Source organism: Ambystoma mexicanum, chromosome 5q (assembly GCF_040938575.1).
Source record: "Ambystoma mexicanum isolate Mex_15411 chromosome 5q, UKY_AmexF1_1, whole genome shotgun sequence".
NCBI classification, from domain to species: domain Eukaryota; kingdom Metazoa; phylum Chordata; class Amphibia; order Caudata; family Ambystomatidae; genus Ambystoma; species Ambystoma mexicanum.
The window spans coordinates 466988245-467015223 of record NC_090933.1 but is presented as its reverse complement, the minus strand read 5'-3'; positions in this window follow the sequence as shown (position 1 = coordinate 467015223).

The following is a 26979-nucleotide window of genomic DNA, read 5'->3' as shown; positions in this document are numbered from 1 at the left end:
ATAATTTGGGTGCATGATCATTGAGGTTGGGAAAGGTATGAATGTACCGCCAATTTATTTGCAAAAGTTCCACTCCCCTAAGATCTGAGGTATACTACTCGGCTGTCGTTTAAACATTCTAGACAGAAGGGAGGTACAGTTGAGGAGGAAGATGCCAGGGGTCTTAAATCCGTGGTGTAGATTTTGTAAATTGGCTGAAATGGTGGAATGTCCTATGCACTTGATAATGGCCTGTGAGTCACTAATCCAAGTGAGAAATTTCTTTCTGAAAGGATACATGGGTATGGTGTTGACCCTGGGCCCATTGGAACGGTGGTAATTGCTGCAATGAAAATGTTGAAATTCGTACTAGCGGGAAATGGAGTGGTGGAAGAAAAAGGAAAAATAGTTTCCTCCTCTTAAAAGAATAACTGCGAGTGAGGTCTATGAAATTGCAAACGCAAATTGCCAATGAATTATGAAGGGTTGGTTGGGATAGGTGACTGCTTAAATTGTGTTGATTTTCTTTTTTTTGTTTTAGATTGAATGTGATTGTCAAGAGGATGATGTATTAATTATTTTAAATGTTAAAGGTGTTATGTTATCTTGTTAACATTTGTTTGTTCTTGATTGTTTTTAAACCAATAAAACATTGTAAAAAAAAAAGAATCTAGATATTGTGCTCTCAAAAGAAAGTTTCTATCCTAAACCCATACCCAGAATTCCTATACCTTTGGCCAAACTAGAAACCAACGGTCCCACAAAATGTGGAGTAAAATCCTCCTTAAAATAATATTTGTATACCTGCTGTTCCGAGCGTACCATTTGCCATTCTAGCATATGTTCAAGGTCAATATTGGTTGGTAATTTATAGGGTACCTTCTGTCCATATCGGAATTGTTTTTGTTTTTGTTTGTTTATTTATTTATATAGCGCACCAGACCCTGGAGTAAAAGGGTGCTTAAAGAGAGGTTACAGAAAGTGCAATATATATAGAATTTGCAGTTATACATTATGTAGAAGTAATATACAATATATACAGTCAGCGGTAGTTAGAGCATACAATTAAAACATTTGGGTAGTATGTACAGTATATACAGTAATCGTGGTCTTAGCCGGACTTGGGATTGGTTTTATCCAGTAGCCAATCAATGACTAGTTTCCTGAACAGTTGGAATGATGCGGCCTATTTAATATTCAGCGGCAGGGAGTTCCAAAGTTGAGGGGCGAGGACCATGAAGCTTGAGCCGCCAGCTCTTTTAGAGGTGAATCTAGGGACAGTAAGGCAAAGAGTGTTGGCGGATCTAGTGATTCTAGTGTTCGGCTTCAAAGTGATTTTGTTGTAGATATATGGGGGGCTAGGTGGTTTAAGGCTTTGTAGGTAAGGCAAAGAGTTTTTAGGTCAATTTTTTGTTGACTGGAGAGCCATTTGCAGGAAATTCTGGTGGGGGAGATGTGCTCTCTTCTAGGGATGTTTAGTGCTGCTCGCAGCGCATTGTTTTGGAGAACCTGAAGTTTATTGATTATACCTTGGTTAGCGCCTAGGTAAAGGCTATTACAGTAGTCAAGCTTAGATTGTATGAGCGCCCTGGTCAGTATGAGGCAGCTGTTCGTGGATAGAAAAGGTCTGCAAGCTCTAATTATTTTCTGAGTGTAGGCGGTAGTTGAGGCGGTCATGTTGACTTGTTTAGAAAGGTTAGTATTGGCATCAAGATAGAAGCCTAGGGTTTCCACATTTTTAGCAACCGTGCTGGTGTTACCATCAATGATGATGTTGGTGTAATCAGGGCTGAGTTTCTGTAAGTTATTGGGAGTACCGACCAGGAGGAGCTCCGTCTTCTCATCGTTCAGGCAGAGGCCATGTGAGGCCATCCATGCCTGAATGATGGAGAAGATTTCGTTAATCCTGGTGACGTCAGCTTGGTAGTTGCCAGAGATGGTGAGGAGTATCTGGGTGTCATCCGCGTAGTTTGTGTAGGTGATACCCAGATGGTCCAGTTTGTCAAAGAGAGGTTTTGTAAAAATATTGTAAAGGGTGGGGGAAACACAAGATCCTTGTGGGACACCACAAGTAATGGGGATGGGGTCTGCTGCAGCCACAGGTGAAAAGACCCTCATGGTTCTATTGGCCAAGAAGGAATGTATCCACATGACAGCCGAGGATGAGAAATGGGCAGCAGATGAGAGGTATTTGCAGAGTATTTTATGGTCGACCAAGTCGAAGGCTGCTGAGAGGTCTAGAAGGAGCAGGATGGCCGCTTTGCCTTTGTCTTTGATGTCATCAATCTGACTTTTGAGGTCAACAAGGGCAGTTTCTGTTCCGTGTTGAGGTCGAAAGCCAAATTAACGCAACCCTAATAGTTGATTGGATTCTAAGTAGTCCTGAATTTGCAAGTAGGCAACTCTATCAAGGATTTTTAGCAGGAAGAGGACCGTAGTGATCGGCCTGTAGATAGTGGGAATGGTAGGGTCTAAGGATTGTTTTTTTAGGAGAGGGAGAACCCATGACTGTTTCAAGTTGTTGGGTATAGAGTTGGTGGAGAAGGATAGGTTTATGAGTTTGGAGATGAAGGGGGATATGTCTCTTGCTGCATTTTTGATTATCTGGGCAGGGCAGCTGTCCCCTTTGCAATTAGAAGGTTTGAGGGATGCTATGATTTTTTGGACTTCCGGTATAGTGACCTTTTTGAATGTGAAGCCAGCGGTGGTATGGGTAGGGGTGGATATGCTGGGGGTGGAGGAGTTTCTGTTGGATAGTTGTAGTCGTTTAGCCTCAATTTTGGTTTGAAGGCCACTGATTTTGTTGGCAAGGGCATATTGGATGCTGGTGCATCAAGGTTTGTCTTTCACACAGGTGTATGTTGGTGGGTTAGGTTTTTCTAATTCCTTCAAGATGGTGAAGAGTTCTTTAGCAGAGGATCCTGCCTTATCAATTCTCACATTGTAAGCTTGCTTCTTAGTGTGGATTATCTCTTTTTTTTTGTAAAATGAGGAGATGGTCGTGAGATTAGTTTTATTTTCAGCTGATGGGGGAGTTTTCCGTATGGTTTCCATCTTGGCTTTCTTTTTTCTGAGGATTATAAGTTTGGGTGTGTACCAGGAGTTCAGATGCGCTCCAGGTTTACCTTTACGTAACTTTAGAGGGGCCACAGCATCAATGGCGTTAGTCATGGCATTATTTTGTAGGTGCTGACTAGGAGGCTGTGGTCTGCAGTGGCAGGAACCCAGTTTAGGAGGGGGAGAACCAGTGGTGTGAGGGTGTCCGCCGTAATTATGCGCTTGTTTCTGGTTAGACAGGCAGGCGCGTGGGGGCACTGTTTGGGATTAGGGTTGTTGATGCTGATGTCAAAAGGTATGAGGAGATGGTCTGTCCATACAAGAGGTTGGGGTGCTTTGCAGGTGATGTTGCAATTGTGGGCTGCAACCCAGTAAATGGTTCTGCCTTTCTAATGGGTTGGTAGTGTGTTAATTTGAGTATAGTTATGCTCTGATAGGGCGTTGGCGAGGGATGAGGCAGGAGTGTTGTTCGGGTCATTGTACCCAAGGTTAAAGTCTCCTAGAATGAAATTTTGTGAAAGAGGCTTAGAGTTCTCAGCTATTAGTGAAATAATGTTGTCCTCAAAGGTGCCTGTGGGTCCTGGGGGTCTGTATATAAGTTGCATGGTGATTGTGCTCTTAGGGGTAGTTTGTATTTTGATGGTGAGATGCTCACATGATTCTAATGGAAGTGATGGATCTGAGGTCGAGTGAGGATTTGAAAATGAATGCTACACCTCCTCCTTGAGCATTAACTCTAGCCGCTCTAAGGATAGAGTACTTGTTGGCAACAGCAAGGGTTAGATAGGGTCCTGCTGCCTCATGTAACCATGTTTCTGTAGTAGCAAGGAAGTCGAGATCAGCTGAGAGGATCATGTCAGCGATTTCAGTGGGATGAGCAACAAGGGATCTGACATTGATTAGGGCTCCTTTTAGAGATGCAATATTGGTAGTATTAGTACCGTTCTTATTGGTCTCCTTAGTCATGGGTATTATAGGCGACTTACTAGGTATGGTGTGGAGTCTAGAGCCAAGTCTGTTATTGCGGGTAGAGAGGTCAGGGTTGGCTGCTGGCCGGTAACCTGGTAGTTTGGGCTGGTTAGTATAGTCATTTTTGGAAGGGTTGGGAGTGTTGAGTGGAGAGTTAACTGGTGTAGGGCTAGATTTGGCAGTGTGATGTCTGTAGACAGTAAGGAGGAAGGGTGGCAGGGTGGGCAGAAAAGGTGTGAGACATGGGATGGTGTAGTGTCTTGGGCAGCCGAGTTTGGCTAGTCCATTACTAAATGATATATAGCTGTTTGAGCTACAAGGTGTATTGTTGTTCAGAATTGCCACTGATTGCTTCCAGGAAGGGGCATAGGTCCCTGTGACTTATTAATGGTCATTGAACAGGCTAAACCTAACAGATGGGATGAGAGGTATGCATAGTATAAGAATGTTCCATCAAACATACGGGCCTCTATGATGTGTGCCATCAATCACACAGGCCTCTATGATGTATCTTTGTGGATGTGCAATTGTCAACCTTGTTCAAGACAGTATATAAGTTCCATCTATCACACAGGCCACTATGATGTGTTTCTTCAATCACACAGGCCTCTATGATGTGTCTTTGTAGACGCGTAATTGTCAACCTTGTTCCATTCCATTGCAGAGTCTTGTGATGGCATCAGATTGCATAGCAGCATAATTACAGCACATACTTTTAGTTTTAGCCCGTGAGGAGGCATTCATCCTAAAGCATTTAGCTCTTTAGAGACTGAAACTTTGAGCCTGTAATTAACTGTTCATTGACACTGGAACCGCTATGCCCTGTGTGAAGAGAAGTGGGGGGGAGTAACTTCCAAATGTTTGCATTAGTCGAATGCGAAGGTGACCGAGTAGAACCATGCTCATTCTTTTTGTTGAAATGGTAACTGTTGTTGAAGTGTTTGCACTTAGCCATTTGGACAGTAGAGGGTAACCTAGCATTGATACATTGCATCAGCTGAGTATGGAAACAATGACATACCTAAGCATTTTATATATATAAATGCAAAACCAATGTTTTTTCTCTGATAACACTTATTACTGGTGTTAGTGCAAATTAAGTGACTGATGTGTTGCAAGTAATTAGCATGTGTTGTACTTTCTTTGAAATGTGATTCTGAGAAGTAGTGATCATTTGAAAGTTCATTAGACTTTATCTAGAATTAATTATAGAACATTGCATATAAGAATCAGTTGGGCTTGCTTTTTTACAAATGAATGCTAGTATGCAGTGTCAATGTAAAATATGATTGAGATAATAGCATTCAGGTTGTGTTTTCTGCATACCGCCTACCTTTATTTGTGTGGAATATTGTGGGTGATTGCTCCACATTTCAAAGTTAAGGGACAACCTTTAATTTGCAGTTAGTATTGTAAATAGAACTTTTAACTGGTGTGTCCCGTGAATACAAAAAAGGGGCTGATAATTTGTGAATGCCTGTGGTGATAGGTAAATCTTCATTGAAAGAAACTGATTTGACAGCCCCAGAAAACCCATGCAAGTCCATTATTTGTCAGACATGTGGCGCATCCCTTCCTTAATACAGGATTTGGTAGCCCCATTGTTGACCAAATCCTGTATTAAGGAAGTCTGATCCCATATTTTCACTTCTACTCAGGGTTCCTCTTCTGAGCCTGTAGTTATTGATAGTATCGGCATGCCAATGCTCTCTATGGGCTGTACTATTGAGGGTAAATGTTCGATCCTTGAAGCTAAAAAAGGAATGCCCTCTATCATGCTCGCTCCCATGTAGTGGATGACTGTGCCTTGGGGCAGGGAGTTCTTATCCCACGTTTGAGCTGGGGCTTGGATAAAATGTAATGCTTGCAACTGCATTTGCTGCTGTTGTATGGGACCTGCGGCATGCATAGTGAATTAGGGCTGCAGATAAAATGCTGGGTGGTAGGTGTGAAGATTACATTTGAATGGTATGGTGGGCCTGCTCCTGCTAAATCGTGCAAAATGACACATCTTCCCGCAAGACCAACATGGCAGTCCTGATTGGGTGCTATACCAGCCCCTCTGCCTCTGGAAAAAACCTCCTCTCCCTCTTTGGAAACCACCTACTCATTTTACGAAATCTCTAGGCCCCCTACCCATCCCTGTGTGGAGCCGTATCGAGGAGCCTTTGCAGCCGGTCTTTCTATGGTGTTAGTTATCATTGCAAATTCCACACTCAGCTTTGCTACTTGCTTCTCTATCAACTATGCTTCTGCCCTATGTGTTTGTTCTGCCCACTCCTTATCTTTCTCATGTCTCTGCTGGCAATAGTGTGTAATGTGTGCCTGTATCTTGGGCCATGATTAGGCTTCCATCCCAATCAGCCTGTTTAAATTTGCTTGCACTTCAGAAGGAAACACCTTGCAGAACACATAATGTATTTGTCCAAAGACTTCCCTGTCTCTAACCACCACATCTCCTGAATATGCTGTTTGTAATGATGGGGTCCTCAAATGCCCTCATATACTGAACTGTAATATCATTCATATCAGTTCTGTACATGTCCCTCAAAACGTTCCATTACTTTGCTTTAAAGTTATTAAATGGGGCACCACCGTGGGTGGTACTGTTCAGCATTACCCCCTTGTACACAGTATTAATCTGTATCTTGTGTGCCTGTTCCTCCAACACGGTGCCAAACAAACCATTTATGTCCCCACCAGCAAGGGTGATGCCTGCTGTCTGCTTCTCAAGGCCGTAATTCTACTAGCCAGCAGTAAGGTAGGGCAAGGTGTGCATACAGTTTACTTGATCTGGGGCCAAGGCACATAATAAGGCTTACCCCGTCCCTTCTGTAAAAACTTGAGCTGTGGAGGCCCTTACTCACTTCTTACTCTTGGCTGGGGCCATTCAGCCGAGTCGCAATTGAAGTCTGCGGCTCGAGGGTGTTGCCTCCTGCGAGGCCTCTGTCATCCACCCATTGCTGTCTTCACCCTGGCTAGCATCTACACTTAATGAATCCTTGTCTAACTCACCCCTGTCCTCGCACAGAAATTGTAATTCCTCATCTGTGCCCCATGGCATGGTTTCACTGGGGGTGGTCTGTGCTTCTGAGTTTTAGAGTTCATTGGCAACTGTGCCATCTATCTTAAAGAGGATCTACCCACTCTCCATTCATCACTACCAATAGGTACACTCTGACCCACCTTTTGCACCTGCTGTCTGTTCTGGGCCTGCAAGGCTCATGTCAGCTCCTGCTCTGCTTTTTGTAATGTTGTGTCCACCTGCTTGCAAGCCTTGGTAAAAGCATCTAATTTTTAGTGGCGCCCCTAGGCTTCCCTGATGTCCCTTTCCCATTTTCCACTGGGGAAGAAGTAAACTGACGGTTGGTGTACTCCATCGCAGGTTGCAAAGGATAGGATGCATATGGGAGTGGTGGGGCAGTATATTGTCTACTCCCCTGAGGTAACCCCTCCCCACCATTATCATAAACACTCTCTTTCTCCACAAACATTTTCCATAAATCAAGTATGCTCTGCCTATTTTTCAGCTGTTTCCTTTTATAGGTTGACAATAAACACGTAATACAAAAAGTACTATGTGTCATCCGAGTCCTCCAGATGCCGTGCCCCCATCAATAACCTGCACCATCCCAGGCCTGGTGCTCCCAAGCCAGAAACCAGGCAGACTTTTAGTGAAACACAGCGTCTGCTTACCACTCCATTTGATGTCACATTTATGATGTCATCTTTGATGTCCTGGGTGTTATTTTTAGCAGTGTGCGGTGGTGGCACGGGTTATGGTTGCTTAGCTTACCATAACTGGGAAACATTTTGGGGGGGTTCGGTTTTACTTGTAGCCATAATGTCCCTTAAACAATGTTTTTCACTGAATTTCATAGGTTTTTTACAAGTGCACCCTTAATTTGCTATAAGTTCACCCAACAAACACATATCAATTAAATAACATTATTATGTGCCGGCGGCCCTACGAAGGCCATACAAAGGCCTGTTGAGAGCCTGTTTGGCCTCACTTAGTCGCCCCATCCAAGGGAAGAGGGCAGGAGCCCTTTCCCCATCGCTGCAAACCGTAACAGCTGGTAAGCTGCAACGAAGGCCTGCCTGGCCTTGTCCTACTTCCTGCCTGACCCCCGCATGCCGGGCGCATCGCGGCGCCACAACGAGGCTAAGCCTCGCTTATCCTGCTCATTACATCCGCCGGCAGGCGGATGTGCCGGCGGCCCTACGAAGGCCATACAAAGGCCTGTTGAGAGCCTGTTTGGCCTCACTTCGTCGCCCCATCCAAGGGAAGAGGGCAGGAGCCCTTTCCCCATCGCTGCAAACCGTAACAGCTGGTAAGCTGCAACGAAGGCCTGCCTGGCCTTGTCCTACTTCCTGCCTGACCCCCGCATGCCGGGCGCATCGCGGCGCCACAACGAGGCTAAGCCTTGCTTATCCTGCTCATTACATCCGCCGGCAGGCGGATGTGCCGGCGGCCCTACGAAGGCCATACAAAGGCCTGTTGAGAGCCTGTTTGGCCTCACTTCGTCGCCCCATCCAAGGGAAGAGGGCAGGAGCCCTTTCCCCATCGCTGCAAACCGTAACAGCTGGTAAGCTGCAACGAAGGCCTGCCTGGCCTTGTCCTACTTCCTGCCTGACCCCCGCATGCCGGGCGCATCGCGGCGCCACAACGAGGCTAAGCCTCGCTTATCCTGCTCATTACATCCGCCGGCAGGCGGATGTGCCGGCGGCCCTACGAAGGCCATACAAAGGCCTGTTGAGAGCCTGTTTGGAGCCACAGGAGCCAGGGGCCACGAACTCTGCCCTCACCGTTCCAGCCGCAGCAGCACACCACGGAGGAGGGCGGGAGCACTAGCCTCCTGAGCCGAGGAGCATCTTCAGCTACACACGGTTCGGCCGTGCTTCAGATCACCCTGCCTCACCGAATACCCTCAAGGGCGAGGGTTGCCATCATATCACAGTCAGGTATGCCCATCGTGCACATTTATTGTTTTCCAGCTGTACGTCGAGTTCTGAGGCGCAACGCTTCTTGAGAATCGACTGACTTCGTCGGATTCTTCCGCCTGTCCCAGCAATGGCGGGCGCTTCGCGGCACCAGAGTGAGGCTCTGGCCGCACGAATCAGCTGTTGACCTCCCCATTCATAATTATCCCCTCCGCCGGCAGGCGGGAACGCCGGCCTCTCAACAAAGGCCCGCACTAAGGCCCCTGTTTGCCCCCTGTTCGCCTCCGGAGCCTCGGAGCCAGTGTCTACTCGGACCTTTAATCCATTGCGAGTAGAGGGGATACCCTCAGTCTACACTATTGTGCTTTCTGGTATGTCTTCTGCTACTCCGCAATCATAAACATTTGAACTCGGTTTCTTTCACCTCCGATAACTGTTTGCTACATACGCTTATGCCTCCAACTCCGCCGCCTCTATGCGTTACTGCTGCCACCTCTTAATACTACAGTCATTTTCAGCCCCTAGTGCTTTATGCCTCATGACTGCTATTGGCTGTGCCCTTTGGTCGCTAACTGACCACTGCAATTGTGTTGTGCCTTATGGTCGCTAACGGACCACTGCAATTGTGTTGTGCCTTATGGTCGCTAACGGACCACTGCAACTGTGTTGTGCCTTATGGTCGCTAACGGACCACTGCAATTGTGTTGTGCCTTATGGTCGCTAACTGACCACTGCAATTGTGTTGTGCCTTATGGTCGCTAACTGACCACTGCAATTGTGTTGTGCCTTATGGTCGCTAACGGACCACTGCAATTGTGTTGTGCCTTATGGTCGCTAACGGACCACTGCAACTGTGTTGTGCCTTATGGTCGCTAACGGACCACTGCAATTGTGTTGTGCCTTATGGTCGCTAACTGACCACTGCAATTGTGCTGTGCCTTATGGTCGCTAACTGACCACTGCAATTGTGTTGTGCCTTATGGTCACTAACAGACTACTGTAATTGTGTAAGTGTCATATGGTCGCCCTCACGATCCTTACCAGACCACGCGCGCTTAGACTCTACTAGGTCAACATGCCCCCCACCAACAGTCTAACTACTGCAAACTCTCCTCTGTACTCTTTCAGTATCCTACTTACCAGACTGCTGCCCACCCTTCTCCTCCTTATACTGCACTCTGGCTGCACTGCACTATACCTTACCACCACCTCTATCTACCACTCTTACTTGCATCACACCTCAACTATGCCATCCCACGCTCACCACACCAACCCCTATCTTAACAACCCAGCCCTCTGGATCCAGCACTTCGCCACCAGACCTTCACCTAACCTACCCTGCTCTATCTCCTTGAGAAATGCTAGACTTGGCTCGCGTTTTACCCACGCTTCCCATCATTTAGCTCACCGCATCAAACTGCCTCTCCCTTTGTCACCACCCACACTTTCACCTAATCTACCACCATCTTCCAACTCCCCTAACTCAAACAATATCAAAGGCGCGCTAATCAACGCCAGATCACTCCCGGCTCACGCCCTAGAAGTAGCTGACTTGATCATCAACCTTGACCTCGACTTTATAGCAATCACTGAAACCTGGCTCCACCCAGCTTCAGGTCCTCTTCTCTTCCTCGCTATCCCTCCAGGCTACAACATTATCAGACATGACCGTAATTCCATCCAATCTAAAGGAGGTGGCATCGCCATCATCCACAAAAACGCTCTGAACTTCCACCTCTCAGCCACACATCACTCCTCCACTCTGGAAGCACTGACAGCTAAACTAGCTGTCACACCTAACCATTCTATCACCTTCCATCTACTCTACCGGCCACCTGGCCCACTATCCACCTTCGCGGAGGACCTCTCTAACATCTTCACACACAACACCAAAGCTATCTCCCAGGTCTTGATACTGGGGGATTTTAACTTAGGCCTCCACGACCCCAAGGACACTGCTGCTTCGTCTATTGACAACATCCTCACTAATGCTGGATTCACTCAGTTCCTAAACCAACCCACCCACAACAAGGGCAGAACCCTTGACTGGCTAGCCGCCCTCAACTGTCCCATCAACATCACCTCTAACCAACAGTGCGCCTGGACAGACCACAACTTAATTACATTCAATATTGAGTCCAAACCTATCAGCCTCCCTCACAACATTGCCCCGGCTATGGCCACCCGCAACAAACGCAACATTACCTGCGATAGACTCCTCCCCCTCCTCCTTCCAGCTCTCAATGACCGGGATCCCTCATGCTCTGACCCTACGGCCCTGGTCGACACATTCAACCGGGCCATGCTTATAGCCTTAGACACCATCGCACCCTCGAAACTGAGAAAATCTAAACCTCGAGCCCACCTAAACTCTTGGTTTACACCCCATCTCAGAGCCCTACGCAAAGAAAAACGAATTGCAGAATCCCACTGGAGAAGCAATCACTCGCCAGCTAACAAATCACGCGTACTCCTGGCCACCCTTAACTACAAGGAAGCTATATTCCAGGCAAAAAAAGACACATACAACAAACGCATCGAACAAGCCAAATCTAACACCAAAGAATTGTTTAAAATCCTAAAAGAACTTGAAACTCCTGTTACTCCACCTGACACCTGTACCAAAGATAGCACCTGGTGCTCCAAAATCCAAGAAGCTCTCCTAGGTAAGATTGCCACTCTCCAAATCAAAATCAACAACAAACAATCTAGCCTTCAATCCAACCCTCTACAGATCCCTATACCTACCATAAACCTCTCTATCACAGACTCTCTGACTCCTTTTAGCTTCTCTCCACTCTCCATTCTCGAAGTGGAAAAGATCATCACTACCCTTAAACCGTCCAATTGTCAGGGTGACCTTTGTCCTGCACCTATTATTAAGGAAGCAGCTCACGACCTAGCACCATTCATCACTACGCTCATCAACTCCTCCTTTAGCTCTGGGATTGTACCGGACAATCTTAAGGATGCGTGGGTCATCCCGCTTCTGAAAAAACCTACCCTGGATCCCAGCATACCTACTAACTACAGACCAATTACCACTGTACCTTTTTTACTAAAAATCCTTGACCGCGCGGCCTACCTACAAATTCAGGAATACCTTGAATCAAATAAACTTCTGGGACTCAGGCAATCAGGGTTCCGGCCTCGCCATGGCACTGAGACCGCCCTTATCGATTTAAAAACGCAGATCGAAGAGCTCAAAGACAAAGGCAAACTGGCGTTATTACTTCTCCTGGACCTCTCTGCTGCTTTTGATCTTGTCAATCACAAAATTCTCTGCCATCACCTCAAATCAGCCGCACATTTCTCAGAAAATGCCTCTACTTGGATCAGATCCTTCCTGGATAATAGATCTATGCGCGTGTTTTCCCCACTTGCGGCCGCACCACCCGCTCCTGTCTCTTGTGGTGTGCCTCAAGGGTCTTGTGTCTCGCCCACGTTATATAACGTGTTTACCAAACCCCTTTTCGATATTCTGGACCATTTGGGCGTCACGTATACCAATTACGCTGACGACACACAGATACTAATCCCCATCACAGGAGACTACACAACTGACTCCCGCGCCATCAACGCCATCTACCAGGTCATCCAAGCGTGGATGGCCCAACACGGCCTCTGCCTAAATGATGAAAAGACAGAACTCCTCATTCTTGGTTCACCACAAAAACTCACTAAACTTGACCCTGCTTTCAAGTCTTTCACCATTGATGGGAACACCATCCCTATTGCCAAGGACACGAAAACCCTAGGGATTTACATCGACTCAACCCTATCCTTGACTAGACAGTCCAACGCAGTCTCATCTGCAGCAGCGTATACTTGCAAGCTCATCACCGCCTGTCGCCCGTTCCTAACCACTGCCAACTGCGTAACCTTGGCCAGGACCCTCGTACTATCCAAGGTCGACTACTGTAATGCCCTCTATCTAGGTACTAATCTCCGCAACTTAAACAAGCTACAAATTGTCCAAAACAATGCGATCAGAGCGGCCCTTAACATTCCTAGGCGCCAGCATATATCTGACACCAGGCGCAACCTGCACTGGCTCTCTATCCCACATCGCATCTCCTTGAAGTCCCTGGCTCTCACACACAAATGCCTCCACAACCAAGCCCCTCGTTACCTGGCAAACAGATTCTCTTTCCACAATTCCACCAGACCTCGCAGAGCGGCCCAAGCCAACTGCCTTGTCATCCCGCGTTTTAATCTCCAAAGATCAGGTGGAACCAGCTTCCCCATCCTGGCAGCCAAACTTTGGAACTCACTCCCCAATGACCTTAGAGCAGAACCTTCCTTCCTGAAATTCAAACACCTTACCAAAGCTTGGCTATCCGCCCAAGACAGCTAACACCAGCTTACTGCCCTACTTGCACTTTGACCTACTCTGCATCCATTATTAACTATCCTGCAAATCACTGCCTTATCGATATTCGCTTGAATGTATATTTTGTAAATTTTGTAAATCTTCCTGTAATACTCCTGTAATACTCTGTCACATGCCTTGTCATGCCTTCATCTTGTTGTAACTAAGTTAAGCGCCCGGTTGCCCCTGGGCCTGGTGCGCTATAGAAATAAATAAAATACAAAAAATACAAATTACTTCATTACTTCATTACTGGAATAATTAGGTATACAGTCATGGTTTGTGCTTAGTGCATTCTAGTATATTTTGTGATAAATGGAAAAAAAATAATTTGTATATTTTGAAGTGATGATTTGTACAAAAAGGTATATTTGGGTGCAGCAAATATACCTTTTTGCACAAATCCTGACTTCAAAATGTACAATTTTTTTTTTTCAAATTATCACAAAAATACTGGAATGCACCAAGCATAAGCCATGACTCTACACCTAATTTTTTCACTTCAATACAACTCTTCATACAGGCTCACATACACCAGATGCTCATTCCATACCAATCTCTCACCAAATAGTAAGTACACTGTATTTATTTCTCTGTTATCACCATTCACTATGTAAACATTTCTTATAAGCAAATATCTTTTTATTTTTATTTGAACAGAAATGGCAAACACACTTGAGTGGTTGGAAGAAAGCTTTCCAAAAGATGAAATGACAATGCATCTTTTAATATAAAGAAATAATGTAATTTCTACAGACATCAGTGAAATAATAATTTCTTTTCTTTTTATAGTACATACTTCACATGAAGAAACAACACTCCTTTTTAATTATGGAGAATCCCAAGAATTAGACACTCACTATCCCCAATTTAACATAATGAAATCATGATCTTTTCTGCAAAATTAGATGAACTTAGTAATGATATAATATGATATGGCATTTATAACGCGCATATACACAAGTTTTTAAAGGCGCGACGAGGCAAGGGAGGGGGAAACAGAGGGAAGACAGAGACAACAATATTACTAGCCCAGGTGACATTGAGATCGTGCAAGTGCAGGGGTGGAGTTAAAGTGCGGGGGGAAGGGGAATGGGCAATGCAGTACATAGGATCGACAGTAATAAATAGATAGAATAAATAAAGTAATAGGTAAAAGTGTGCCAGCTAGTGGCAAGTGCAGAGGTTAGTACAGACATCAAGTGTCAAGAGCTGGTGGGGGCTGCATGGATACAGAAACAGCCCGCAATTGCAGGGGTTGCCCAGCAGGCAGTGCAGCTGTGCAGCTGATGGGGGAGGGCACCTGGGCCCGAGATCAGAGGGTAGTCAGGTGGCCAGAAAATTTCCATCAGGAGTTTAGCAGGGGAGAGGAGGAGAGAAAGCAGAAGCAAAGAGGAAGGTATTGAGGTACTTCAGGAACCAGAGATGGTTCTCCTTGTTGCATGTCACCCCTGCAAGGGGACATGGTATCTTCCTGTGTGTTGTCTTGGTCACGTGGGGAACCACATGACTAGGTTAATAAAGAGGACGGGCTGTTTCCGGGCTCGTCAGTCAAGACCAACCTGACTCCGCGTGTGTGTGTGTCTTGGGTAGCACCATGCGGGTGCCCCCCCACGTGTGCTGGGCCCAAGGACGGGGCCCAGCTCCGGGACGGTGCCCCTGCCGGGCAACACCGTCCGGACGGTGCCCCTGCCGGGCAACGCCGTCCGGACGGTGCCCCTGCCGGGCAACGCCGTCCCCATGTGTTCCCCTGGCCCTGTGAGTCAGGCCAGGGTGCCGACCCCGGCCTGGGTGCCCCCAGAGCCGGCGCCGCGGTAGGCCGGTTGCCACCCGGCTCATGTGCGGAGCTCCGGTGTCCTCGGAGCGGGTGGGATGAACCTCCACCCCTTTTGTGAATGCAGCGCGAGTGCTGCCCGTGTGTGCCTGGTCGGCTGCCACCCGACCTAAGTATGGGGCTGCCCGGTGATCCGGAGCAGCCCCCAACAATGGCGACGAAGGAACGGGCCCTGTGTGCCCGGAGGATGGTGTGGCGGGCCCATCTAGACCTGGGCCTGCCGAGAAGAAGTGGCGTGGCAGGCCCACCTCCAACTGGGCCTGCAAAGTGCACATGGGAGGCGAGCTGCCTGCCCGTCCCCTGGGGAGATGGAGACGGCCCGCGGCATCGGCCGCATGGGTGGCTGCACTCCTCCCCCACCTGGATAGCAGACGCTGCAGCAGCGAGGGAGGGGTGAAAAGGATGGCGGCGTCGGCCGCAACGAGGAGCGGCTAACATCGCCGCAGGAGGATGGATGCGGGCGCAACTTCAACTGGGCCAGCAAAAGTACTGCCCGGACCGCGTGGGGAAAGGCAGAGGAGATGGCGGCGTCGGCCGCGGCGAGGTGAGTCTGCCCCCCACCAAGTGAAGGTGGGCCCACCCCCGTCGGGGCCTGTGAGCCGCGAAGGAGTCAGCTGGGAACGGGGCCGCTGTTCAGCTGAGGCGGCCCCGAACAAGATGGCGGCAGTGGCCACGTGGGTTTCCCCCCTCCTCCTTTGACGGGGGACTGCCCGCGGCATCGGTCGCAATGAGGAGATGCGGCCCCTCCCCGCCCGCGGTCCGCGGAAGGGGTGGAGCGGCACATTTCGCCGAGACGGTGGGCGGCGAGGGACGCCGCAAGAAGGGAGATGCGGGCGGCCGGGGCAGCAACGCAGTACCCCGCGCCCCCCACGCATCGGCCGCCACATAATAAAGGCGGGCCCAATAACAGCTGGGCCCGCAAGGTGAATGAGAATGGGTGGCTGCCCGCCCCTACCCCGGTATGCCTGCCGGCACCGCTGGCCGCCCACCGCAGTGCCGCTGCCCCCCTGGGCCCCCCCCCCACAAGGGAACCAATGAGGCGGGCCCATCACTGCCTGGGCCCGTGGAAAAAGAAAAAAAAAAAAGGGGAAGAAATAATGGGGGCATGGTGTGGCTGGTGAGGCCTGGAAGAGCAGGCGCCCGTGGGTGGCTCGGGGAGCACTGTCCTGTGTGCACATCGACCCCGGCTAAAAACAGAAGGGGGGCAAGGGATCGGAAAAGATGGCATGGAGGGCAGCACATCCCGCCCGCAGAGGACCGAATTCATCGCGTGGCCGAAGGGTAGCGGCTCCCCAAAGGAGTGCTTGTGCGCCCTCAAGGAATCTTGATTCTGAACTGACCCAGGGGCGTGCGGCCAGTGGACACGGCCGAGGAACATCAACAAGCCTCGGGTGAAAGGGGGAGTGCAGCGCTCCCAGCCCTGAGCATGGAGATGGCCATGCCAGCGGCCAGCCATGCGATCTGCCTTCGTCATTGAGGGACTTGGCCGATGTGGCCCCTGGGCCTCCCCAGGTGCGGCTTTGCCGGTTTGTGGGGACTGTTGTGACTGTCCTAAACAAACTCTGGTGAGGATGCGAGCTGGTTTCCGGTGACTCTACAAGTGCGGAAGATGGACATCACAATTTGACATTCTGCCAGCAGACACGGACTTGCTTAAAATGGCCCAGTTGGTGGGCAATGTAGTGTGGTGCACACCTGTAGACGTGGAGTGCTTTATGTTGTGCCAGTATCTCTCAGTGGTGCCTTTTAGCGACATGAGAGCCACTCACCCAGGTTAATAAAGGGTGTGCAAAGTAGAAGAGTGACTCAAGTAGTAGTAGTGGGGGTTATGTTGGGGCTCTGGGGTTTTTGTTTTGTGTCGTTATGAAAAAGGAGGAGTGTTGCATGTCACCCCTGCAAGGGGACATGGTATCTTCCTGTGTGTTGTCTTGGTCACGTGGGGAACCACGTGACCAGGTTAATAAAGAGGACGGGCTGTTTCCGGGCTCGTCAGTCAAGACCAACCTGACTCCGCATGTGTGTGTGTCTTGGGTAGCACCATGCGGGTGCCCCACCACGTGTGCTGGGCCCAAGGACGTGGCCCAGCTCCGGGACGGTGCCCCTGCCAGGCAACGCCGTCCGGACAGTGCCCCTGCCGGGCAATGCCGTCCCCATGTGTTCCCCTGGCCCTGTGAGTCGGGCCAGGGTGCCGACCCCGGCCTGGTGCCCCCAGAGCCAGGGCCGCGGTAGGCCGGTTGCCACCCGGCTCATGTGCGGAGCTCCGGTGTCCCCGGAGAGGGTGGGATGAACCCCCACCCTTTTGTGAATGCAGCGCGAGTGCTGCCCGTGTGTGCCTGGTCGGCTGCCACCCGACCTAAGTATGGGGCTGCCCGGTGATCCGGAGCAGCCCCCAACACTCCTCAAGTTTCAGGGAGGCCCCAGCCAAAAAAAGAGATCTACCACCACCTGGTTGCTTTGCAAAGCGACTGTCCCTGAGGGAGTTTGGAGGCGGGAGAGCAAAGAGCTCGAGAGGGAAGCTATTTAGGAAGAGTGATAGAAGGTATTGAGGCCCCAGGCTCCAGAAGGCCTTGTGGACAATGCAGAGGGTTTTGAACTTAATCCCCGCAGCCAATGGGAGCCAGTGCAGAGATTTCAGACCTGGAGAGGTACGATCCCTGGGCTTGAGGCCAAGGACAAGTGCCGCAGTCCTGTTCTGAATGACTTGCAGATTGCAGAGAGTAGAAGCAGGAAGATTTAGAAAGAGGCTGTTGCAGTATTCCAGCCTAGAGAGAACCAGAGCTATGGAGACAGTTAGATTCTGGGGGAAGGAGAGGAAAGTAAGAATACCTCTGAGGAGGTACAGCTGGTAGTGTGACTTCTTAGAGATGTCAGAGATGTGAGGAGAGAAGGGGAGATCATTGGCGGCACACCACTCCTGGATTACGGACAGACAGTCAGAGATGATAGAAGGAGAAGAGGTGGTGGACGGGAGCCTGGAAATGAACTGAGTGCCATCCGCATAGCACTGAAAGTTCGGGCAGAGAGCGGCAATGCTGTGTGCAAGAAGTGCCAGGTATAGGCTGAACAGCCAGGTAGAAGGTAAGACCCCTGGGGAACAACACAGGTAGAGATAGAGTAGAAGAAGGACCCATGTTGGAACTGGGAGGGTCGATCGGAGAGGAAAGAGATTAGCCAAGCCAGGGCCTGATCGGTGATACTCAGGTTATCATGGAGACAGTTGAGCAGGATGGCATGGTTGACCGTGTCAAAGGCAGAAGAGAGATCACGTAAAATTAGGACAAAAGAGGTATTGGAGTCATGGTTTGAGAGCAGGTCTTCATGGATGTTCAGGAGAGCAGTTTCCATGCTTCTGGTAGCTCTGAAGCCAGACTGATGGTCATGGAGAAAACCAACCAATTCGGTGTGAGGATTAAGCTTGGAGATGGCCAGCTTTCCCAGGAGTTTGCCCGGGAAAGGAGTGATGGAGATTGGGCAGTAGTTAGCAGGGCAGGAGGGGTTGGCTGAGGGTTTCTTAAGAAGAGGATGCACAACAGAGTGCTTCAGGGGGGAAGGAAATACTCAAGTGGCGATGGAGTTGTTTCAGAAGTCAGCCAAAGCAGGTGCCAGGGTATCAATGTGGTCCTTGATGGTTTTAGAGGAACAGGGGAGAACCTGTTTTGACGAGACTTTCATAGATCGGACTTGTCAAGCAATCTCATCTGGGGAGAACAGGGGAAAGGCAGACAAGGAAGGTGTAGGGGTGGCCACAGAAGGGCCAGAGGAAGAGCGCGGAATAGAGGTAGGAGGTGGAGAGGAAGAGAGAAGACAGGATGTCCTTTGTTTTAGAGATGAAATGAGAAGCTAGGGCCATGAAGCGGGCCTGGGAGGGCACAGGGGAGGTAGGGACTTCAGCAGGATTGGCCAGCTCCTTGCAGATTTTACAGAGTTCAGCTGAGTTGTTGGATGCCACAGAGATGCAGACTTGGAGGAGGGCTCTCTTCTTGGTGCAGACAGGGAGCCGTTATTGTCTTTGGAGCAGGTGGCATGCCAGCTTGTCAGAGGATGTACAGGAAGCACGCCATTTCCTCTCAGTCATCCTGCACTTGCGTTTAAGGGTGACACGGTCTGAGTCGTACCATGAGTTGCACTTGGGTTTGGGCTTCAAAAGGATCCTCATGAGAGGGGCAAGAACATCAAGAGTATCAGATATAGCAGAGTGGGGCATAGAGAGGGCTGTGTCAGTGTGTGAGTCAGCCGAAGGGGAATGAGGGGGGGTGACTTTTATTACTTTAAGGAACTTTTGAATTATGTTAAAAATCATGTTATTAGAAATGTTGATCATCACTGTCGTTCTAGTACCTTTCCCCCATGTCCCCAGCAAACATCCCTATCAAATTACTAAAATATAAGTTAGAGACGGTTTGATGAAACTTCACTTCCTCCCTCCCCTGTTCATCATTGTATAGAAATTCCAAATTCTCCCATTTATGTTTCCCATTCCAATATCCCATCCCTTTCATAAATAAAAAAATTGTTTATACTATAAATATCTTGTATATTATTCTGTCGTAATTTTCTTTTTTAAAACCTCAATTAATAGTCTGCAGACTGTATGACTGTTCGGGGTGTCTGTTTTACAAAACAGGGTGTTTGCGGACAGCGCCCTGTGTCTGGACATGTCCGTTCTCTCATGTCGCAATTTTAATTAGTCAGCAGTCAGTGCACCTGTTTCCAGACACCCAAGCGCATACGCCTGGCGGTCTCCCACCCAATGGTGTCTGCGGACATCTACCAGTGTCACGGACGTCCCCGGACGTCATCATGTGACCGCACCAGTATGCAGTGATGGCCTGCGCTTGAATGGTGTATATGCTCTATGGACAGTTTAAAACGCAGTTACGGCCAATATAGGGTGTTTAAAGTTGAAAGTATACCCTTTCAGAGATCCTAGACTCAATCTCAGTTGATTTGGCAACTTCTTACAACTTTCCAGGGCTTATTTTCAACTCTGTAGTCCACGGACAGTCGATTCTCAAGTCATTCTCAATCTGGCTATCCAGGAGAGAGCAGCTGACAGCACCTGCTTTGCAGAACAGATATATCTACAACAATGGCACTTGTAATGGCCCTCTCTCCTCCCCAGCCAACCCCAACACTACAACCAACACCATCTGGAGGGCCTGGAAAGAGGAACACGCAGGCGGAAGAGGACGAACAGGAAGACGAAGATGAGATGGAGGAAATGCCTTCCTCCAGAGGCCAACGCGATTCCTCTGTGTGGTGGATTTATACCGCTGTTGAGGGTGTTTCAAAGGCTCAGGGAGTCAAGGTCAGATACAGTGAGTGTAGGGACATACTCAGTACTGCAAAGCTAGGGCTGTAGTACTATGGGACCATGGGACCATCTCCATCCAAACACTTGGGTGCTATGAGAAAGGCTGTTCCTTTCTCTGGGAGAAGCAGGTTGACGGCCTCTTCCCCATCTTCCTCAACTGCTCCTGCCATCACACAAAATACTCCTCTGGGGCAGAGGATCCCAGTGGCAGCCTCACAGGCTATTCATAACGCTGTTCACCATTCCCTTTCGATGGTCACAGTACTATATTTGTACTGCAAAGCACCAATTTGCAGGGGGGAGCAATTTAGAAGTACTTTTGTGGCTACAGTTAAGGAGCATGAAAAAATCTGCAACCTACCTTAAATTTAAGCCCCGCTCAACATCTTCCCTCTGTCCACCTGCCACTCTGTCTCTGTGGTTGTAAGGATTTGTAAGGACTGACCTGTTGACACAGCTGTACTGAATCCAAGGGACTGCTCACCAATGTTGAGATTTGGACAATGCCTCTAAGAGCATCTGACAGCCTGAAGACAACAGGATGGCGTGCACTGTAATGGCAAAGCCAAAGGAAAACCCCCCAACGGGTAACAACCTGATTTCTTTTGATGAAGTCGTCTGTTATCCTCTGAGTTGGTTAATGGAACAGATGGTAAGCAGAACGGAGAGAGGCAGATAAATGGATGCCTGTCTGATGTTTATGGAGCCATGAGAATCTCAGGGTAAGAAGAGCAGGACAGGGAAAGGAAGCAAGAGTAGCACAACGTGAAAGAGCAGAATGGAAATCTGAAGCATAGAGGCAAGAACGCAAGAAAGAGCTGGTAGCGTCCGTGCTTGCAAGAAGTGAAGCGACGCAAGGAGCTTACTGGTGAGCTGGTCCTTAATCTGAAAGTGAAGCCAGAAAGTTACATTTTGGAAACCGCTAGACCATTCTGTTTCCTTTGGGTAATGGAAAAAAACATGCCACCATCTTGCAGCGGAATACTTTCCATAGGAATGCGTTTCCTCCACTGCTGCCATAACGACCAAGAACGGCACTGATTCCTAACATTATGCCCCCTCTTTGCAGACAAAGGCGTGGGTTTTCTATGGATGTCTTCTGTGGGACTTCCTGAGGAGTATGGGAGCGTGAACTGCTGTAGCAGGTTCCCAGGTATGATCAGAAGGATCGTAGCCTTTCCAGTCCAGAAAATACTGTAGTTTGCCTTTTTAGTACCGGGAATAACATATAGCTTTGACTTCATACTTGGGTCCTGTAATAGTTTTGACCGGTGTCAAAGGTATTTGATCTTGTCTAAGGAAATTATATGGTATGTTTTCTTTCAACTGAGATATATGGAATACAGGGTTTATCCTGGAACAGGTCTTAGGTAAAAAGAGTCTGTAAGCTGCCTGTCTGATGTTTTAGATAATCTAAAAAGGACCAAAAAAGAAGGCAGCTAATTTTGAAAGTACTTTGGGTAAAAGGCGGGAAAAGAACCAAACACAGTCTCCGACCTTAAATGATGGAGCAGTACGAACATTTTTATCAGCTTGTTTCTTGCCAGAGTCCCTAGTTTCCTCTAGTGTTTTGAAGGCTGCCTTATGACCTGATTGTATGTGATCAATAAGTTTGTATAAGTTTGTCAACCGATGGTACTATGGTAGTAGGATGTCTAGCCCAGGGTACTATTACTGGGTGAAATCCATAAGTACAGAAACATGGACTGACTCCAATAGCTGTATGAATAGATTGGACTGGTTGAGTCTCTCGGTTTGTCCATTTCACTGATGGTGATTTCCTGAAGGTAATAACTTTGTATACCTAGTAGCGTCCAGAGATGTTTCCAAAATGCTGAGGTGTATTGTGACCCTCTATCCGCCGACAAAATGGTACAAGGTTGTCGATGTAAACGAAACACTGTTTGCAGAAAGGTCTTGGCCATTTGTAATGCTGACGGTACATGTGGTAGGCTATGAAATGTGCTAATTTAGTTAGTGTATCAATGGTAACCATAATAGTGGTTTGTTTGTTGGAGGGAGGCATTTCAACAATGAAGCCAGTGCTTATATGTTCCTATGGTCTTGTGGGCAAGACTGGCTCAACTCATTTTCCAATGGTGGTCTCCTTGGTGGCTTGCTTTGCTGGCAAATGTGACAGGCAGATACATAATCTCGGACATCCTTGGTGAGTCTGGGACACCAAATACGTCTCTTAACCTGTTCTAAAATGACTCGCATTCCACGATGACCTGCAGTCCTCGCATTGTGACCCATATATAGCACATTTTGTCATAGGTGCAGGGTTAGTACATAAAGGAGTTGATCGTGGAAGAAATGGCCTTGATCTTTTGTTAATCTGTGTTGTTCTATCAGATCTTGTACCTTCATAGTGTCCAGGGAGTTGTCTTGCCGAATCCGTTGTAGAAAAGTAGAAATCATGAACAGAAACATAGCCTTGGGGAAGAGTTGTTCCTGAACCACAGACGTTCCTAGTTCATGATCTGTTCTATATAATGCATACACTATCTGAGTGTTGCTTCCAGGTAAGAACGTATACAAGATATTATAGTGTGAAAATAAACACACCCATCTGGCTTGTCTACTGTTTTGACATTGAAACTGTTGCAGCAATTTCAGCTCTTTTTCTGGAACTGTGTACTTAAGTGCTGAGGCAGTCAAAGTTGTTTGACAAATAGACAATTGGGCATTCATAGCTGTCTTCAAAAACGTGTTTTAAGACTGCTCTAATATCAGCATTAGAGGCATTGTTTTCCATTATGAAAGGTCTCAATTGTTCTGGAACTCTTCTTTGAGCTTTCTAAAGGCATGATTGGCTGTATCATCCCATTTAAAGCATACTACTTTCTTCAAGAGGGAGGTCAAAGGCAAGATCCTATGGCAAAAGTTGGGTATGAACTTTTGATAGATATGAGAGCAACCCAAAAACTTTGTTATGTCTTTACGGACATTGGTTCTTTCCATTTCATAATGGCTTTCACCTTTGCAGGGTCCATGGCAGCTTCTTGTGCGGACAATACAATACAAGTAGTTCACAAAAGACTGATGAAAAAACATTTCCCCAGTTTTGCATATAAATGGTTCTTCTGGAGTTGAACCAAAACCTCCACCATGTAAGAGTGATGTTCTTGTAGATCCTTAGAAAAATCAGGATGTCGTCCAGCATGATTACCACTGAATGGAGCATTAGATCTGAAAAAAGGTGATCCATAATTCGTTGAAAGAGTGCCAGAGCATCTTCTAAGCCAAATGGCATTACACAGTATTCGTAGTGGCTAAAAGGGGTACAGAAGGCTATTTTCCACTCATCGCTACTACGAATCCGGAGAAGGTTGTAAGCCCCTCTTAGGTCAAGCTTCATAAAAATTGATGTCCCTCTCACGGCTTCCAGGATATTCAGGTTCAAAGGAAGAGGATATTTTTACTTTCTTGGTATTTTGTTCAGCCCATGAAAGTTGATACAGGGACGTAATTCTGCAGTGTCCTTCTTTGGGATAAAAAACAAAGATGCCCCTGCAGGAGATTTAGACTCTGCAATTAAGCCATTTCAGAGGTTCATTTGGAGGTCGGATTTTAATGCCGTCTTTTCTGGCTCAGAGAGTGTATACTTCCTGCCAAACGGTACTTGTGTCTCAGGTAGGAATTTGATGGCACAATCGTCAGCTCTATGTGGTGGGAGTTCTTTGTATTATTCTTCTGAAAACACTTGCTGAAAGTCTTGGTATTCTGCAGGTAAAAACTGGAGTACGGCTATGGATATATACTCCTTGTTGTCTCATTCCTCTTCATGATGTGAATGCAATCCTATAGCCCCCTGACAAAGGCAATGAGAGAGACAGAATTCAGAACCCAAAGAGAAAGGTCCCTGCAGTCCAATTGATAAATGGATTGTGAGATTGAAGCCAAGGAAGTCCCAGGATAATTGGATAGTGGGTGGACTTGATCAAATCTGATAGTTTTGGTGTGGGATGAAATCTTCATGATTAGATCCACAGTTTTCTCTTTAATTCGTCCAAAGGATAGAGGTGTACTGTCCACACCTTCAACTGGGACCTCGACTGACACGGCACCGGAGCTACATGGTTTTCCTGAGCCCATTGGTCATCCAGAAAATTACCTGCTACTCCATAGTCTATGAGTGCTAGAACGTCTTGAAGTAACATGTCATGTACTAGCAGGCTCGCACTAAGAACCAACATGATGGCATTCTGAGGGATTTGGGTTTGGGAACAGTTCCTTCCTTCCCAGTTCGTAGTTCCCTTCATGATTGGCAGTTGGTATTTCCCGATGGTCGTGGAGGATCCAGGGGCATTCTCTAACCAGATGTTTGTTGGAACCGCAATACATGCAAAGCCCCTGAGACTTGCAGCGGTTACATTCTTACGGGATAAGATGCTTCCTTGCAGTTCCAATCTGCATGGCTTTTTCTTCTGTTGCCAATCTGTGGCAGGAACGGAGGTTTTCAGGAGCCTTTAACAGCCTACTCTTCTTCTTACCCAATTGTCACTCCTGCAGGCGGAAGTCAATTTGTAAGACTAAAGTTATAATTTCCTTGAGGTTTGGAGGATGAGGTACCCTGGAAATTTCATCTTTCAATTCGTCAGTCAATCCTCCATGAAAGAGGGTTACTAGGGCCTCCTCTGGCCAGGCTGTCTCAGAGGTCATTTGTTTGAACAGGGTGATGTAGGAAAGAGTGTGAAGAGTTCCCTGTTTAATATCCAAAAGTGTTTCTTGAGAGGCTACTGTTAGTTCTTGTCTGCTAAACGTAGCCTGTAGGCTGTTTACAAAGGCAGGATATGAATCAAGAATCTGGTTATTGGTGACGACTAAGGGAGTAGCCCAAGCCAGGACAACTCCAATCAGGTTTGAAACTATATCGCTCACCCTCCGGCGATCCGTAGGTAAATATGAAGGTTTCAAAGTGAACTGTACTAAACAAGATTGCAGGAAATCCTTGAGTTTCTTTTGGTTTCTGCCATATTTCCCAAAGCCCACCGGTGATAGGGGCTATTGAGAATGTGCAGGAGCTCTTGAAACCATCTGGCGCAATGTAGCGTTCTTATTCTTTTAATACTGGACTTCTTGTGTCGAATCCTGCAAAGCAGTCATTACCCGCTGCATCTTATCCATTGTGATGGGTGGCATCACTTACTGTAAGTGACCTGTTGCCTGTTGGGAAAGCTAGTCTGCATCCAGGGGAATGTTCACCAATGTTTAGAGTGGAACAACGCCTCTAAGAGCATCCGCCAACCTGAAGACAACAGGATAGCGTGTACACTTAGGGCAAAGCCCAAGGGTAAAACTCTGAAGGGTTAAAACCTTAGTTCTGTTGATGAAGTCTCTCGTTATCCTCCAATTTGGTAAATGGAATGGATGGTAAGCAGAATGGAGAGAGGTAGAGTAAATGGATGCCTGTCGGACGCTTATGGAGCAATTAGAATCTCAGGGTAAGAAGAACGTGACAATGTAGGGAAGCAAGAGTAGCACAACGTGAAATCGTGGATTGGAATTCAGACTCATAGAGGCAAGAATGTAAGACAGAACTGGTAGAATCCATGCTTGCTAGAAAGCAAAGCAAGGGAAGGAGCTTACCAGTGAGTTGGTCCTTATTCTGAAAGTGAAGCCGGAAAGTCACATGATGCAACCTCCTCCATCTTGGAATCCACTAGACTGTTCTGATTCCATTGGGTAATGGAAAAAACATGCCGCCATCTTGCAGGGGAGTACTTTCCACTGTTAGGAATCAACCCTGTTCTTGGTCGCTATGGCAGCAGTGGAGGAAATGTCATCCCTATGGAAAGCTTCCTTCCCAAGGAACCTATAGTGAATGAACAAACTGTACAAGTAGATGTCTCAAATATTGACTACTTGATCATTTGTACTTCGGTACTACACTTTGTATGTCCTCAAATGTGAATGTCCTATGTGTTTGAAAAATACCAGTGTATTACTACACCACTGCACTTCAAAATAAAACCCTTTTGTGTAGAAGAACAGTTTCATGAGAATTCTGTGACCACCCACACAAGGGGTTACCCACTCAGGGTGTAGCAGTGGTTACTCTTCAGCAGAGATCGACCTGAATTTGCTCATTTGTTTGTTGATATTATTGTACTGACCTGGGCAGAGCAAGGCAGTAACCAGGTACCCTTCCAAATACTAGCGATCTGAATCCAGACAGGAGTCAGTACAGTTTTTATTCTAGTCCACATGGCACTTCCTCTCGGATTGATTAATTCCTAGTGAATAGAGATGTTTATAGTACTGTGAAATCTCCAAGGATTGAAGAGACTGTTATTTCTGATCATGCTTGTCTTTTCTGGAACTTGGCAAATCCATGGGAGATGTGAAGAAATGTAGACAAAGGAGATTTGATACCCGGCTACGGTCTGACAAAGACGTTGTTAAGCAGATAAGTGCTGAAATTTCATTTTCTATAAGTGATAATGTAGGCTCTGTAAGTATCGTCTGTGCTGATTGGGAGGTGCTAAAGGTGCATCTACACAGTGA